Here is an 18,747-nt window from a genome sequence, read left to right as displayed (position 1 = left end):
TTCAGTGCAACCTCTATTCAAATTCAGACATCACTTCTTTTTTTCTCTGAAGGTAATTTGTACAATTTCATTTCTTTAAGTACCTTTATTTAAGAACCATGATTATAAACATGTTTGTAGTTGAGTTTCAGTCATAAAAAGAACATCTACATCACCATTGCAACATTCTCACCACCATCATCTCCCTCATCTCCCTCCTCCTACACCCTCTGCCTGTATTCGAGACAGGAATGATCTTCATATTTTTGTCCCCCAATTCGCAATACAGACCAGGCAAAGGGCCTGGGTTGAGGTGTATATGGGGTGCATTTACTGTACCTCCTCTATACAGTCAGTGTAAAAAACACAGCCTGTGGTAAGAATTGGGAGGCCTTATCTTATCTTTTTTTTTTTTGATTTTTTAAATACATACATACATTTATGTAAATATATATAAAATTCTTCACCAGTGGGGTGGGGATAAAGGACACTTGGGATATTGGTCATTGGTCATGGGAATGATCTTTATATTTTGAGCCAGTCTTTCTGGCTCTTATCTCTTGTCTCTGGGCATAATTACAACAATGTCCTTCATTTTTCTTAAAACCTATAGATGAGTGAGACTATTATGTGTCTATTTCTCTCCCTTTGACTTATTTCACTCAGCATAATAGATTCTATGTACATCCATGTATAGGAAAATTTTATGACTTCATCTCTCCTGATGGCTGCACAATATTCCATTATGTATATGTACCAGTTTCTTCAGCCATTCATCTGTTGAAGGGCATCTTGGTTGTTTCCAGAGTCTGGTTATTGTAAATAGCACTGCAATGAATATATATGTGAGGAAGGCATTTTTGTACTGTGTTTTTGTGTTTCTAGGATGTGTTTTTTTATTTTATTTTATTTTTTTTTTTGGGCCACACCCATTTGACGCTCAGGGGTTACTCCTGGCTATGCACTCAGAAGTCGCTCCTGGCTTGGGGGACCATATGGGACGCCGGGGGATCGAACCGCGGTCCGTCCTAGGCTAGCGCAGGCAAGGCAGGCACCTTACCTCCAGCGCCACCGCCCGGCCCCAGGATGTGTTTTTTTAATACCTAGGGTATCACTGGATCATATGGGAGCTCCATTCCCAGTTTTATGAGGAATCTCCATAATGATTTTCATAGGGCTGAACTAGACAGTATTCCCACCAGCAGCAAAAGAGAATTCCTTTCTCCCCACATTCCTGCCAGCACAGATTGTTCTTGTTCTTTGTGATGTGTGCCAGTCTATGTGGCATGAAATGATACCTCACTGTTGTTTTTATTTGCATCTCCCTGATGATTACTGATGTGGAGCATTTTTTCATATGCCTTTTGGCCATGTGTATTTCTTCTTTATCAAAGTGTCTGTTCATTTCTTCTCAACATTTATTGATGGGATTAGATTTTTTTTCTTCTTAAGTTCTGTCAGTACCTTGTATATCTTAGGTATTAGTTTTATTTGATAGGTATTGGGAGAATAGTTTCTCCCATTCTGTGGATGGCCTTTGTGTCCTAGTCACTATTTCCTTTGAGGTTCAGAAGCTTCTCAGCTTAATATAGTCCCATGTTTATCTCTGCTTACACTTGTTTGGACAGTGCTGTTTTCTCCTTGAAGATGCCTTTAGTCTCTAGGTCATGGAGAGCTTACCTACGTGTTGTTCTAGATACCTTATGGTGGAAGGTCTGATATCAAGGTCTTTAATTCATTTGTATTTGACCTTTGTGCATGGTGTTAGATGGAGGTCTGAGTTCTCTTTTTTGTGAGTGGCTGACCAGTTGTCCCAACACCACTTGTTTAAGAGGCTTTCCATTTTGCTCCATTTTGCATTTCTTGACCCTTTATCGAAGATTAATTGATTGTATGTCTGGGGAACATTCTCTGAATACTCTAGTCTATTCCAATGATCTGAAGGTCTGTATTTATTCCAATACCATGCTGTTTTAATGAATATTGCTTTGTAATACAATTTAAAGTTGGGGAAAATGATGCCTCCCATGTTTTTTTTTTCCTAAGGGTTGCTTTAGCTATTTTGTGGGTGTTTATTATTCAAAATAAATGTTAGGAGTGTTTGATCCACTTCTTTGAAGAATTCCATGGGTTTCCTTAGATGGATTTTATTAAATCTTTACAATATTTGGGGGAGTATTGCCATTTTAATGATGTTAATTCTCCCTATCCATAAGCAGGAGATGTGTCTCCATTTTCTTGTTTCCTCTTTTACTTATTAAAGCAGTGTTTTGTAGTTTTCTTTATATTAGCCATTCACTTCTTTAGTTAAGTTGGTTCCAAGGTATTTGAGTTTGTGTGATAATAATGTGAATGGAATTCTTTTAATGTACATTTCTTCTCTATCATTATTGGTGTATAAGAAGGCCATTGATTTTTGCATGTTAATTTTGTAGCCTGCCATTTTGCTTTATAATTTATTGTTCTAGAAGCTTTTTGGTAGAGTCTTTAGGGTTTTCTAAATATAGTAGCATGTCATCTGCAAATAGTGAGAGCTTGACTTCTTCGTTTTCTATTTGGATGCCCTTGATATCTTTCTCTTGCCTAATTGCTGTGGCAAGAACTTCCAGCACTACTCTGAATAGGAGTGGTGAGAGAGGGAGGCTTTGTTTTGTAGCAGATTTTAGAGGAAAGGTAAATTTTGGTTTATCTCTATTGAGAATAATATTTACCATTGGCTTGTGGTAGATGGCCTTGACTATATTGAGAAAAGTTCTTTTCATTTCCATCTTGATGAGAGTTTTTATTAAGAATGGGTGTTGGCTGAGCCCGGAGAGATAGCACAGTGGCGTTTGCCTTGCAAGCAGCCGATCCAGGACCAAAGGTGGTTGGTTCGAATCCCGGTGTCCCATATGGTCCCCCGTGCCTGCCAGGAGCTATTTCTGAGCAGACAGCCAGGAGTAACCCCTGAGCACCGCCGGGTGTGACCCAAAAACCAAAAAAAAAAAAAAAAAGAAAAAGAAAAAAGAAAAAGAACGGGTGTTGGCCTTATCAAATGCTTTCTATAATCTATTGATATGAACATGTAGTTTTTATTTTTCTTTTTGTTGATATTGTGTAGTATGTTAATTGATTCATGGATGTTAAACCATCCTTGCATACCTAGAATGAAGTCTACTTGGTTATGGTGTATGACTTTTTTTGATAAATCCTTGAATCCTATTTGCCAGTATTTTGTTGAGGATCTTTACATCTGTGTTCATCAATCATATTGGTCTATAGTTTTAATTTTTGCAGTATCTCTGTTTAGTTTTGGTATCAGGGTGATGCTAGCTTCATAAAATCTATTTGGGAATGTTCCTGTTTCTTCAATTTCATGATAGAGCCTGAAAAGTATTGGTAGTAGTTCCTCTTGAAAGGTTTGAAAGAATTCATTAGTGAATCCATCTTGGCCTGGGCTTTTGTTTTAGGGAAGACTTTCGAGTACCATTTTAATTTCCTCAGTAGTGATGGGCGTTCCCAGCTCACCTCTGTCACCAGCTTCAGACAGAACTTCTGGGCTGTGCTTGGTTTCAAAATCCATAGTGATGTTCAGGCTGCTGTTTCCCTTGCAATGGCAGTGGAGGTGACGGCCTGGCTCCACCTTGCTTGGGCGTTCTGAGCTCATCTCTGTCACTAGCTTCACCTGGGATTTCTGGGCTGGTGTTAGTTTCAAATGTCACAGCAATATTTAGGCTGCTGCCCCTTGCAGTGGTGTTGGTGTTGTCCCAGACATCATTCTTTAAGGACTTAGATCAGTTTTAATGTGGAACCATAAAAGATCTATGTTAACCAAATGCATATTTAAAAAAATAAAACTAAAAGGCATATCTTTACCTAACTTGAAACTCTATCACAAAGCCATAGTGATCTAAACAGCATGGTACTAGAACAAAGACAGAGTTTCAGACCAATAAGTGACATACCCCCAAGTATACGGTCAACTAACCTTTGACAAAGGAGTCAAAAAATTTGAAGTGCAACAAAGACAGTCTCTTCAACAAATGGTGTTAGAATAACTGGATAATCATGCATAAGAAATTATTCAGTGCTAGTGGGAATGCCATCTAGTTCAACATTTCTGGAAAATAAGAATATTCCTTAAAAAATGGAAACTAAGCTTCGTTATAATCTAGCAATACCACTCCTATGGATATATCCCAGGACAAAAATACAAAAATGCCTTCTATACTCCCATGTTTAGTGCAGCACTATTTATAATAGCCAGAATTGGAAAACAACCCAGGTGCCTAACAACAGATGATGGCTAAAGAAACTGTGGTACACAATGGAATACTATGCAGCCATTGGGAAAAATGAAGTCATAATAGAGACTATTATGTTAAGTGAAATGAGCCAGAGGAAAAAGGATAGACATAAAATAATCTCACTCATTTGTGGAATATAAGGAAAATAAGAGATAGTCTGATAATACCTGGAGACAATAGAGACAAAGGTCAGAAAATCCAGCCCAGGGTAGAAAGCTCACCACAAAAAGCAGTGAGAGTAACTAGAATAGAGAAGTGTCTACTAGGACAATGGTAGTTGGAATTGGTTGCTCTGGACAAGAACTCAGCACTAAAAGTAGAAAAACTTAAAGGCTAGGCATCCCTCCATTAACAGTGTGCAAACCACAGTATCAAAAAGGAAAGAGAGAGAGAAGAGAGGAAGGAAGAAAGAGAAAGTGAGAGAGAGAGAGAAGCAATTTGCTTGCCCTAGAGCAAGGCAAGGGTGAGAGGATTCTCAGGAATGAGGATGAGGGGTGGGTGGGGAGAGGGGAAACGAGAAACACCATTGACAAGAAGGGTGCTCTGGTGAAGGATGGTTTAAGTTGTATGACTGAAACCCAACAATGAACAATTTTGTAAACAAAACTGTAACTTAAATAAAGCAATTAAAAAGAAATACCTGTCATGTAAATTTTGGAATAATTTTATAAAATGTTATGAAATACTCTGGGTTTAGTATGGGACTGTAACTCAGTGGTGGAGCATCTGCTTTCTATGTGTGAGATCCTGAGTTAAATCCATAAAAAAATAACAAATAAAAATAACAACAGTAATAACAAGCAACAAACAATTTTGGATTTTATTAGAAATGTAAAATGTATTGAGACTATATTGAAATCTTTATGATATTCAGTCTTATTCATGAACAAAAGGCCTCCTTTTTTGTTTAGTTCTTTAGCATCTCTTTATGGCTTGTGTAATTTTCCCTCACATATTATATTAAGGCATAAAAAATGCAACTGAGTTTTTACATTAATTTTATACTCAGTCATTTTATTATCTCCAAAAAAAGTGATCACTTTTAAAGTAATCACTTAATCTCATCTCTTTTTCATGCCTGTTCCTTTTTGTTTTCTAAGAATGGCATCATCACGCTTCACCTGGTCTAAACCAAAAGAAATGCAATAATTTTGTATGTATTCTTTCTCCTATCTCATATTCTTCTCAACCATATGTTTTTTCTAGTTTTCTGATGTTGCTTTAATTAAACTCATCTTTCCAACCATTATACAACCCTCTATCACCTACCTTACTTCATTTAGCTGTTTGTTTTAATCCATTCTTTTTTTTTTCTTTGCTTTTTAGGCACATAGTAATATTGAATCAGGGGCATTCCCACCACCAATGTTGTCCTGTCTCCACCCCTGTTCCCATCATGCATCCCATATCCCCCTCCATTGCCCCCCGGGCTTCTAGTATAAGTGGTCCCCTCTGTGTCTAGCTTGTTGTAGATTGAGTATTGATTCTGTTGTCGTTGGCTTTGGATTTGGTGTGTAAGTCTGATCATTTTTTATTTCTATTCAATGTAGACATTTCTACTCTACTGTTCAGTCTTGGTATCCTCTATTATTTCTCCTCCAATTTGTGAGATAAAACAAGATGGTTCAAGTTATGTGATTCTGTTAGAAGGAAAGAAAAAAAGGGGGTAAATCAAACCAGCAAAAAACAGGAGAAGTCCTTAGAGGGTATAAATATCAATTTAAGAGAAGAAAGAGGGGCCGGGCGGTGGCGCTGGAGGTAAGGTGCCTGCCTTGCCTGCGCTAGCCTAGGACAGACCGCGGTTCGATCCCCCGGTGTCCCATATGGTCCCCCAAGAAGCCAGGAGCAACTTCTGAGCGCATAGCCAGGAGTAACCCCTGAGCGTCACAGGGTGTGGCCCAAAAACCAAAAAAAAAAAAAAAAGAAGAAAGAAAAAAAGGAAGAAAAACATAACAAGAATACAAAAATAATCAAACCAAAAAAAGACCAAAAAGCACCACAGCAATAAGCACCACAGCAATAAAGAAAACAGCCAAACAATAATGACGGTCCCAAGTTAAAAACAAAACAAAGCACACAAAAAAAAAAACAATAACAAAAAAATTAATTTGTGCTTTTTTTTTGCATAGGCACAGTAAATATTGGGGAGATTAGAAAGGGAATTCCCTTGGCTTTAGAGATACAGGGTTTCTCCACCCTTGAAGCATACTGTCATGGAAATAACTACAGGTTCCATTTATGCTCTTATTCTCTTCCCTAGGTCCTTTTGTGATGTCTGGAAACTTTCCACTCAGTCATGGATGATAAAATTAGGCCTCTGTAACTAGAGATCTTGGTATTTGCACAGGTCATAGAATGGAGCCTAGGGTGGAGTCGTTCTTTATGGTTTTAGAAGTTCTGCTTTATCATTGTTGTTTTAATCAGTCTTCTGTAGTTGGTGGTCTTGGTTTTTGTACCAATTCTAGGGCGAAGCCTAGGATAGAGTCTTTCATTATGTTTCCAGAAGTTCTGCTCAGTTGCAATTGCTTCAGTCAGGCTTCTGTAATTAGGGATCTTTGTTGTTGTACAGGTCATAGGCCAAAGCATAGACTAGGGTCTTTTTTATTGGTCCCGGGGTAGGTTCTGCCCAATCATGGTTGTTACAGTTAGTCTTCTGAAGTTAGGATTTTGGCTTTTGCACTGATCAAAGGATAATGTGTCTTCTGATTTCATCTTATCATTAGGTGGTGAGATAAGACAATCTGCTCTTAGACCAAGTTGTTGCCATTTCCTCATTGTCAGGATGTCTTATCAAAACTGGCACTTGGTGTCAGAGCAGTGTTAAGAATGTTCCAGAGGGAGTTTGGTTCCTGAAGCTGTTGTGGAGAACTATGTCAGTTCTATGTCTGAGATCTAGGGTTCAGGGTTGGATGATCGCTGTCTAATCACATGGAATCTAAATTGGGACCACATGACATATGTTCAAGGTGGGAATTGCCCCTGTATTGTAAAATGTATGAGTTCTTATCCCTAGTAGGTAAGAGCTGTTTCTATACATAAAATTCCCCCCTTTTTAGTGTGCCTTTGCAGAAAGAAATGATGCTATATTATATTGCTTGTGGATTTGGGGGTGAGAGTATCGGGCTCCATCATCTCTGTGCCCTGATTTTGACTTGAGCTTTAATCCCTGGCAAGACTTTTTCTTGTAGATTTTTGTACCAAGCAGAACCAAAACAGATGAAGTTAAGGAGGAGAAGAAAGCAAAAACAAGACCATATATATATAAAGGAAAAATAGGTAAAAATGAGTTTAAAGGGACAGAGAGATAACATGGAGGTAGAGCATTTGCCTTTTATGCAGAAGGACAGTGGTTCGAATCCTGGCATACCATATGGTCCTTCGAGCTTGTGAGGAGTGATTTCTTAGCATAGAGCCAGGAGTAACCCCTGAGCATTCCGGGTGTGATCCCCCCCATAAAAAAATGAGTTTTTAAAAAGTAATTAAGGAAACAAAGTGATGCAGGAAATTACCTTATATTTGGGGATAAACAGGTTAAGAGGTAGTGTTATAGAGGTCTTAAACGTATAAAGGAAATATAGGCTTCCCCATTGTCTTATGAGATATTCTTGTTGGTGATGGAATCCAGGGCACATTTTCATCACACACCCTGGTCTTGTTCAGTTTCAGAAATGATTTGCAGCAAAAAGGGTTCGGTACTGGGGGTCCTTCTAGAGCTGAATTTGGTTTCAAGTGACAGTCCACATTTGGGGGGGGGTGAAAGGGAGGGCCACAGTAAATGAGTCAGCAGGAGTGTTGGTTGTAGTTTCTTCCTGGGGGGGATGAGATGTGGAACTGAGTGGGTGTCCCTTCACTTGGGAGCTGGGTGATGGCTTATTGGGGCAGGAAGTAGGTCTTGATACCTAATGGGTTAAGAACTGAGGGTAAAGATCATTAATAAGGCAGGATATCAAATTGGGATTGGAGGGTGAAGGGATTGTAAGATTCCTGAAGGGGGAGGAGATATAGTATATAGGAGGAGCTATATACACTATAGGCATGGATTGTTTCAATTTAGATTTGGCTCTTATAGAGAAGTTCTCTTTCTATGTACTCATGCCCACATAAAGACATACATTAGTGATCTATTCTTAAAGTGTTGTTAGAGGTTTGACCCTAATAGAATGGTCTGAGTTCTTAAGGTCTGGTTGAATTAAGATAAATATTTAGCTTATATATAGCTTAAGAAAGAGAGGAAGGGAGAGCAGAGGATAAGAGAGACCAGAAAAATATGTAAATATAGTAAAATTAAGTATTAAAAAATGTAATACATCAAATAAAAGAGATTGGGTCAGGGGCCAGAGAGATAGCATGGAGGTTAAGCATCTGCCTTACATGTAGAAGGTCGGTGGTTTGAATCCCAGCATCCCATATGGTCCCCTGAGCCTGCCAGGAGTGAATTCTGAGCATAGAGCCAGGTTAACCCTCCCCCCAAAAAGAGATTGGGTCAGTGCATTGGAGTTGGGAGGTTTTTCCAGTTTCTAGGCATTTCGTCAGTGATGGGGTTGGGCCTTGCTAAATGAAGATTTCAGGGTTAGATAATGGCTGGAGCAGTTTAGGATACACATAGGTTTCGTGTCTCGAGTACTAAACAATGTGTTAATGAGGCCTACCTATGTGGGAGGCTATCCTATGTAGTATTGTCCACTGCATCTTATGTATCAAAGTTCCTTTCCTAAAGAGAAACTATCAGTGTGGGTTTTATTTGACAGATTGAATTGATGAGGATGAGGAAGGAGAGGAAGAAGAAGAAAGGGAAGAAAAGAAATAGGGAAAAGAGAGAGGAAATGTTAATTTACCCAAATGTGTTCAATGAGTAGGTCCTGTAATATTCTGTGGTTTGCAGTTGACTGCTTCAGTGATCTGAATGGTCATATAATTCAGGTCCTAATAGAGGACATAAACCTGAGAAAAAGGGTATATTGGAGTGTTTTATCAAAACCTTTTCATAATACAAGCTGAATATAGTATCTAGTATAACTGAGCACCAAGGTGTCAAATTAGGGTGTCCACCCTTTGTATCTAAGAATCTCTGTGGACAAAGAAGCTGAGAGGTTATTTTATACCAGTAAGATTAAAGTGCTAAAACATATTGTTAGGAAATGCTGCCTCTGGAGTCTCTGGCTTTCAATCATATTCTTCACCAGTATCTGTATATAAGCTCCCTAAGACATTATTATAGGCCTTTGTAGTAAAAGGTTGATTATATGCCTGTTCATTAAACCATTGTTTCCATTGTTGCTGGTTTCTTTATGGTATAATGGATAGTCGAGGCTTTATGTTGTTCCTCTTCCATTTATTTTTGAACACCTCTTCCAGTAAATGCTGACATCTACAGTGCTTGGAATTTCTACCCTATTAGACCATTGTATTTGTTCTTGGATTATTATATGTATATATGGTGTATATCTAAGTACTTCATAAGTGCTATCATTTTTTATTTATCCTTCATCTTCTGGCTTACTTCATTTAATATAATATTTTGTAGATCCATCCATGTTGCTGCAAAATCCATGATCATATCATTTCTAACTGCTATGTAGTATTCCATTGTGTATAAACACCACATCTTCATGATCCACTCATCTGTTGTTGGGCATCAAGGTTGGTTTCATATCTTGGCTATTGTACTGAGTGCTGCAATAAATAGTGAGTGCACACATACTTTGGGATGAATGTCCTTCCGAATTGGGAATAGATACCCAGGAGAGCAATTGCTGGGTCATGTGGCAGCTCAATTCTAAGTTTACTGAGCACTCTCCACATTGTTTTCTATAGGGGTTGGACCAGGCAGCACTCCCACCTTTATTCATTCTTTTATGAAAGTTTTTGGGTCACACCTTGCTTTTCTAAGGGTGTGCTATTGATTTTGCATTCAGGGATCATTTCTGGTAGAACATAGGATGCCAGGGACAGAAGTCAGCCATGTGTAAGATAAACACTCTGCACACTCTACTATTCCTCTTTTTTTACTTTATTGGAGTACCATATGGGTTGTCAGAGATCAAACCCACATAGGCTGGATGCAAGCAAGGCAAACCCCTTCCCACTATACTGTGTCTCTGGATCCTAATACTTTATTCATAAATCCTTTTTTATACCATAATAAAAACAGTCTCTCTATAAACTTCGTTTTTGGTTTTGAGCCACACCCAGTGACCCTCAGGGGTTACTCCTGGCTATGTGCTCAGAAATCACTCCTGGCTGGGGTACCATATGGGATGCCGGGAATTGAGCCCAGATCTGTCCTGGGTCAGTTACATGCAAGGCAAACACCCTACTGCTGTGTTATCACTCTGGCCCCAGTCTCTCTAAATGTAAAATATACTCACACAGTGTCCATATTTGAACCTCCTACTTGACCTAAACCCTTTGCACGGTCAAATGTCTTAAAATCAGGCCCATTTTTTAATCTGGTCCAATGAGATCCCAATTTCATCTCCCATTTTTCCTGATATAATACTAATCTGGTATCTTAAGCCCTGTAATTATACAAAAGCATGATATTCCCTTAAAAGTTTTGGCTGTTGTTCCACCTCTTTGAATTGTTCTTCTCTTCTTTATCTCCTATCTTTTCCTATATAGCTCCCCCTCCACTTTAAGATTCAGTTTTGAGATCACTTACTTCAGAAAGTCTTTGTTACTCTGTGATGGACCTTACCTTTTTTCTTCACTCCTGGAGAATAGGATTAAGCCCTCTTCACATTTGTGTGTCCTGAGTTCAGAGTAGTACCAGACCTAAACCAAGGGCCTATTGAGTGAAAGGAATGTAGGGTGAATCAGTGCTGCTTCCTCTGCCAAATCTCTGATCTCCATTTGTTAAGAATCCTATCATTCACAACTTACTTCAATGACTTCTAATCTCTCTCCACCTGTGCCCACCATACTGTATTTTCTTGGTACATGTCCTACAAAACTCAGGCTTTATCTAATCCTCTCTACCAAATGCTGTAAGACTGAGTTTGTGCCTCATCCATCTTGATATTCCTGCTGCCTATAGTCCAGAGCCTCTACACAACTAATGCCAAATAGATATCTAAAAGAGTCTAATAGAATTCCCTCCTGGAACCATAGACCAAGCAGAGAGCGTGCTTTGGATTTCTCTGTAAGCTGCATTAAGTGTTTAAGCAGAAAGCCTTCTGCCAACACATCCACCTGCACAGCCTTCTGCCTCCATCTCCCCAATGTTTTTTTAGTTTTAGAAGGGATTTCTCTGAAACAATGTTATTCATTTTACAAATTGTTATTCATTTTACAGTCAAAGGTTTTTCTCCTTTCTATTCTGTACTGCAAGGTGCACCTGCACATTTTTTTTGGCTTTATTTTAGATATTTTAAAAGAATGAAATTTTGATGTGACATTTAGTCTAGGTTTTTCCTTCCTAGAAATATCACCCTCTCCTCCAAAGCTGTTTATGAGTGTCACACTGTGCCATTTAAATATTAATGTTATGGAAACAGAGGAGGAAAATTGGTCTCTCATCTGATATGCAATGTTGAGGGAAATTAAGATTAATAAATGGTGACAAGCTCTATAGAGGAAATAAAAGTTAAATTGCCTTGGACTATTTTCAGAAGTTGTTTGAGCAATGAGTATTATATTGAATGTCCCATAACTATGATCATTCTAAAAACCTGATTTCTTCCTACAGATTGCAAATGATAACTCAAATCTTAACATTCCCCTCAGAGAACTTGCATTCTGCATGTTCATATGCAATCATCTCTTTTAAGGAAAAAAATCTGAGAAATTTGTGAAAATTTTTGAAAATTTCTGAAAATGTGTCTTCAGTGTATTCAGAACTTAACAGAAATGTAGATTTTCAGGTTTCAACCCAAACCTACTAAGCACAAACTCTGGGAGTGAGGTTCAGTAGTTTTTGTTTAAGAAATGCCCTGAAGATACGGAGTTTGAGGATCATTGCTTCCTAATCTTGACTGCATGTTAACACCACCAGGGAAACTTTTTCTTTAAAAACAGATGCCATGGGGAAGCCGCTGAACTCTGCTGGAACTCAGATGCCAGCACCCTTATCTGCCTGCCTTCTGTGCTGTGCTGCATTTTCGGCCTAATTTCATCCTGTGTGTGGCTCATCTGTGGACGACTCGCCTTCCCTGGAGCCTTCCCTGGAGGTGAGTCTACATGCCCAGAAAGGGGAAGTGCTGAACTCTGCTAAAACTCAGATGCCAGCACCCCTATCTGCCTGTCTTTTGTGCTGTGCTGCATTTTCGGCCGATTTCATCCTGTGTGGCTCATCTGCGGATGGCTTGCCTTCCCTGGAGTCATCACTGGAGGTGAGTCTACACGCCCAGAAAGGGAGGAGCCAGAGGAGCGCAGCCGCTCAGCTATGCTTCGTGGACATGCACATACAACCACAACACGTAGAAAAACCCACAATACAGGTGTGACAATGGGGAAACAACGCAGGGCAGCTCCAGACATAGAGAATGACGATGGCAACTCTGATGACTTGAACATGACCAACCAACTAGTCAGTCCCTCAGATAAGGAATTTAGAGTCGCAATATGGAAGATGTTCAACTCAAAGAAAGTATAGAAGAAAACACTAATAAGAATCAAGAGAATATGAAAATAGAAATCAGAAAACTCCAAACTGAAATTTCAGGTCAAATAACAGGTCTGTAAAACTCAGTAGATGAATTGAAGAAAAACATGGTTGAGCTTTCCCACAGGTTAACAGCAGCTGAGGATAGAATTAGTACACTGGAAGATAAGATGAATAACAATTCCATACAGCAGAAGAAATTGGGAAAAAAAGCCTTAAAGCAAATGATCAAACAAAGGAAAAATTACTCAAAGAATGGAAACAGATGAAAATAGAAGTCTATGATAAGCTCAACAGAAACGACTTAAGAATCATTGGAGTCCCAGAGACCCAGGAAGAAAATCTCCAGGAAGAATCAACGGTCAAGAACATCATTAAAGAGAAACTACCAGAGCTAAAGAATATATGCGATCATTGCATGCCCGAAGAGTACCAACTAAAAGAGACCCTGAAAAAACACCCCAAGACACATCCTAGTCACAATGATGAACCCCACAGATAGAGACAGAATTCTGAAAGCTACAAGTTCGAAAAAGAGAAATTACATTCAAGGGAACACCCTTGAGATTTACTGCAGACCTGTCACCAGAAACACTCAAGGCCAGAAAGCAGTGGTGAAACATAGTGACAAAAATCAATTAAATAAATGCTGCATGTAGAATACTGCACCCAGCAAAACGCACTTTCAGATTTAAAGGAACAATACATGGTTTCACAGACGAAAAACAGCTCAGAAACTTTACAGACTCAAAACCATTCTTAAAAGAAAAACTGAACAGCCTACTTTAAGACAAGACCAACCAACAGACACACCAAAATTCAATATAAAGTTGGCAATAACTCTCAGGACAATTCTTTCTCTCAATGTCAATGGACTAAATGCACCAGTTAAGAGACACAGAGTGGCTAAATGGATCAAAAAACTCAATCCAACCTTCTGTTGCCTACAAGAAACGCACCTGAATAGTCAGAACAAACATAGACTCAAAATAAAAGACTGGAGAAAAATCATCCAAGCAAACAACACCCATAAAAAAGCTGGAGTGGCCATACTAATAGCAGATGATGCAAACTTTATACTTAGGAAAGTTGTAAGGGACAAAGATGGACATTATGTATTAAACAAGGAATGCGTACAGCAGGAAGAAATCACTCTCCTAAAGATATATGCACCGAATGAGGGGCCAGCAAAATATTTAATAAAATTGTTGACAAATCTGAAAAATAATATCAATAACAACACAATAATTGTGGGAGACCTCAACACGGCATTGTCAACACTTGACAGGTCAACCAGACTGAAACCCAACAAGAATATACTAGACCTGAACAGAGAAATGGAAGAAAGAGGCCTAGTAGATATATACAGGACACTTCACCCCCAGAAGCCTGGATACACATTCTTCTCTAATGTACATGGAACATTCTCCAGGATAGACAACACATAAAACATACCTCCATCATATCAAGAGGATAAAAATTTTGCAGATTCCCTTCGCTGACCACAAGGCCCTGAAATTATATGTGAACACAAAGGGACACAGAAGAAAAACTTTAATACCTGAAACTTAAACAGCCTAATACCGAATAACCAGTGGGTCCAAGATGAAATCAGAGAGGAAATCAAAACCTTCCTGAAAACAAATGACAATGAAGACACAAACTATCAGAACCTATGGAACACAGCAAAAGCGGTACTGAGAGGAAAATTTATAGCTTTGCAAGCACACAGCAGGTAAGAAGAAGGGGCATACCTGAATAGCTTAATGACACAGCTCATAGAATTAGAAAGTGCTCAACAAAAGGACCCAAAAATAGGGAGGCAGAAGAAAATAACAAAGCTGAGAGCAGAAGTCAATGAAGAGGAAACCTGGAAAACAATCCAAAAGATCAACGAAAGCAGAAGTTGCTTCTTTGAAAAAATAAACAAAATTAATAGACCACTGGCAAAAATAACAAAGAAAGAGAGAGAAACTTGATAACTCGTATTAGGAATGAAAAAGGAGAGATCACTACTGATATGGTAGAGATTAAAAGGGTAATCAGAAACTACTTTGAGAAACTCTATGCCACTAAAAATGAAAACCTGGAAGAAATGCATAAATTCTTGGACTCATAATCTTCCACGGTTGAATGAAGAGGATGTAGCATATCTAAACACACCCATCACCATTGAGGAAATTAAGACAGTAATCAAATGTCTGCCCAAAAATAAAAGACCAGGCCCAGATGGATTTACTAATGAATTCTTTCAAACCTTTCAAGAAAAACTACTACCAATCCTGGCAAGACTCTTTCATGAAATCAAAAAAACTGGAACACTTCCAAATAGCTTTTATGAAGCCAACATCACCTTGATACCTAAACCAGACAAAGATGCTAGGAAAAAAGAAAATTACAGACCAATATCACTGATGAATACAGATGCAAAGATCCTCGACAAAATCCTGGCAAATAGGATTTAATGCCTCATTAAGAAGATCATCCACTACAATCAAGTAGGTTTCATCCCAGGAATGCAAGGATGGTTTAACATTCGTAAATCCATCAACATAATACACAACATCAACAACAAGAAAAATAGAAATCACATGATCATATCAATAGACACAGAGAAAGCATTTGATAAGGTCCAACACCCATTTCTTGATCAAAACTCTCAGCAAGATGGGAATGGAAGGAACCTTTCTCAATATAGTTAAGGCCATCTACCGCAAGCCAGTGGCAAATATTATCCTCAATGGAGAAAAACTAAAAGCCTTCCCTCTAAATTCTGGTACAAGACAAGGCTGTCCTCTCTCACCACTCCTATTCAACATAGCACTGGAAGTACTTGCTATAGCGATTAGGCAAGAAAAAGATATCAAGGGAATCCAGATAGGAAAGGAAGAAGTCAAGCTCTCACTGTTTGCAGATGACATGATACTCTACTTAGAAAACCCTAAAGACTCTACCAAAAAGCTTCTAGAAACAATAGACTCATATAGCAAGGTGGCAGGCTACAAAATTAACACACAAAAGTCAATGGCCTTACTATACACCAATAGTAATAAGGAAGAAATGGACATTAAGAAAACAACCCCATTCACAATAGTGCCACACAAACTCAAATATCTTGGAATGAACTTGACTAAAAATGTGAAGGACCTATACAAAGAAAACTATAAAACTCTGCTCCAAGAAATAAGAGAGGACACACGGAAATGGAAGCACATACCCTGCTCATGGATTGGCAGGATTAACATCATTAAAATGACAATACTCCCCAAAGCATTGTACAGATTTAATGTGATCCCTCAAAAGATACCCATGACATTCTTCAAAAAAGTGGATCAGGCACTTTTGAAATTCATTTGGAACAATAAACACCCTAGCATAGCTAAAGCAATCATTGGGGAAAAGAATATGGGAGGAATTACTTTCCCCAACTTTAAACTGTACTACAAAGCAACAGTTATCAAAACAGCATGGTATTGAAATAAAGACAGGCCCTCAGATCAGTGGAGTAGGCTTAAATACTCAGAGAATGTTCCCCAGACATACAATCACCTAATTTTTGATAAAGGAGCAAGAAATCTGAAATGGAGCAAAGAAAGCCTCTTCAACAAGTGGTGTTGGCACAACTGGCTAGCCACTTGCAAAAAATTGAACTTAGACCCCCAGCTAACATCATGTACGAAGGTTAAATCCAAATGGATGAAAGACCTTGATATCAGACCCGAAACCATAAGATATATAGAACAACATGTAGGTAAAACACTCCAGGACATTGAGACTACAGGCATCTTCAAGGAGGAAACTGCACTCTCCAAGCAAGTGAAAGCAGAGATTAACAGATGGGAATATATTAAACTGAGAAGCTTCTGCACCTCAAAGAAATAGCGCCCAGAATACAAGGGCCCCCCCACTGAGTGGGAGAAACTCTTCACCCAATACCCATCAGATAAGGGGCTAATCACCAAAATATACAAGGCACTGACAGAACTTTCTGATAAAAAAAATCTAATCCCATCAAAAAATGGGGAGAACAAATGGACAAACACTTTGACAAAGAAGAAATACAAATGGCCAAAAGACACATGAAAAAATGCTCCACATCACTAATCATCAGGGAGATGCAAATCAAAACAACTATGAGGTACCACCTCACACCCCAGAGATTGGCACACATCACAAAGAATGAGAACAAGCAGTGTTGGCAGGGATGTGGAGAGAAAGAAACTCTTATCCACTGCTGGTGGGAATGCCGTCTAGTTCAACCTTTATGGAAAGCAATATGGAGATTCCTCCAAAAACTGGAAATCGAGCTCCCATACGACCCAGCTACACCACTCCTAGGAATATACCCTAGGAACACAAAAATACAATACAAAAATCCCTTCCTTACACCTATATTCATTGCAGCACTATTTACCATAACAAGAGTCTGGAAACAACCAAGATGCCCTTCAACAGAGGAATGGCTAAAGAAACTGTGGTACATATACACAGTGGAATATTGTGCAGCTGTCAGGAAAGTTGAAGTCATAAAATTTTCCTATACATGGATGTACATGGAATCTATTATGCTGAGTGAAATAAGTCAGAGAGAGAGAAAGATGCAGAATGGTCTCACTCATCTATGGGTTTTAAGAAAAATGAAAGACATTCTTGCAATAATAACTTTCAGACACAAAAGAGAAAAGAGCTGGAAGTTACAGCTCACTTCATGAAGCTCACTGCAAACAGGGATGAGTTTAGTTAGAGAAATAACTACATTTTGAACTATCCTAATAATGAGAATGTACGAGGGAAATAGAAAGCCTGTCTAGAGTACAGGCGGGGGTTGGGTGGGGAGGAGGGAGATTTGGGACATTGGTGATGAGAATGTTGCACTGGTGATGGGTGGTGTTCTTAACATGACTGAAACCCAAACACAATAATGTATGTAATAAAGTTGGTTAAATTAAAAAAAAAAAAACAGATGCCATAGTTTTATCCTCCAGACATCCTTTACTAGGGCTGGGGCAAAGTCAAAACAATAGTATGTTTTTAAAGCTCCCAGGAGGATTCTAAAGTACAGCCCAGATTGAGACTCTGGTCTCAGGCTTTGATTTTTTTATTCTGACAACACAACAGCTATAATCTCAGAAATGGGCTGTTGGCTTCCAGCCTTTCTCTTCAATCTCTTGATTCCTCCTACCCACCTGACATTCTCTAATGCATTCTTTCTCAAATTTTACTGAATACCAGACTCACTGAATTAACCCCTAAATTGGGGAGATTATTTAAAACCTTGGGCCCCAGGGAATAAGGAGATAGTTCCAAATTGTAGCTCACTGCCTGCAGAAGGCCCTGGTTCCATCCCTGACACCACATGGTCTCCAAAGCAACATCTTCACCTCTCAGCACTAAGATAACCTAAGTTATCTTTTAATAAAATAAAATGCTAAAGTTTGGGACCCTACTCAGAATTTATGGTTCAGCTGGCCTAGAGAATTTGGATCCAAGTATCTGCCTTTCTAGATAGTTTCTAGAAAATACTAAAGCATCTGGTGAGAATTTTATCCCCAGTTTTCTAAGCTCTTTGAACTTGATGAGAAGGGGAGAAGGAGCATAATAGTATGTTTTGTGGACAAAGTGACAGCACATTGGGTAGGTGTCTACCTTGCACACATTCAACCTGGTTTCAATACCGACATCCCATATGGTTCCCAGAGCACACCAGGAATGATTTCCAAGCACAAAGCCAGGAGTAATTCCTGAGCACCACTGGGTGTGGCCCCAAAACATAGATGATAGATAGATAGATAGATAGATAGATAGATAGATAGATAGATAGATAGATAGATAGATAGATAGATAGATAGATAGGTAGGTAGGTAGATAGGTAGGTAGGTA

The 18,747-nt window shown here is 38.8% G+C and overlaps 1 non-coding gene across 1 annotated transcript; it reads right to left on the bottom strand.

Moving 5' to 3' along the window:
- Positions 1–243: 243 nt before the first annotated feature.
- On the bottom strand, positions 244–372 carry LOC126012583 (small nucleolar RNA SNORA51). Its single transcript, XR_007497037.1, has one exon. It is a non-coding gene; the product is annotated as a small nucleolar RNA SNORA51 (small nucleolar RNA).
- Positions 373–18,747: the final 18,375 nt, after the last annotated feature.

This window comes from Suncus etruscus, chromosome 6 (genome assembly GCF_024139225.1).
Source record: "Suncus etruscus isolate mSunEtr1 chromosome 6, mSunEtr1.pri.cur, whole genome shotgun sequence".
Taxonomy (NCBI): Eukaryota; Metazoa; Chordata; class Mammalia; order Eulipotyphla; family Soricidae; genus Suncus; species Suncus etruscus.
The sequence above is the reverse complement of the archived record's forward strand: the minus strand, read 5'-3'. Positions and strand labels throughout refer to the sequence as shown.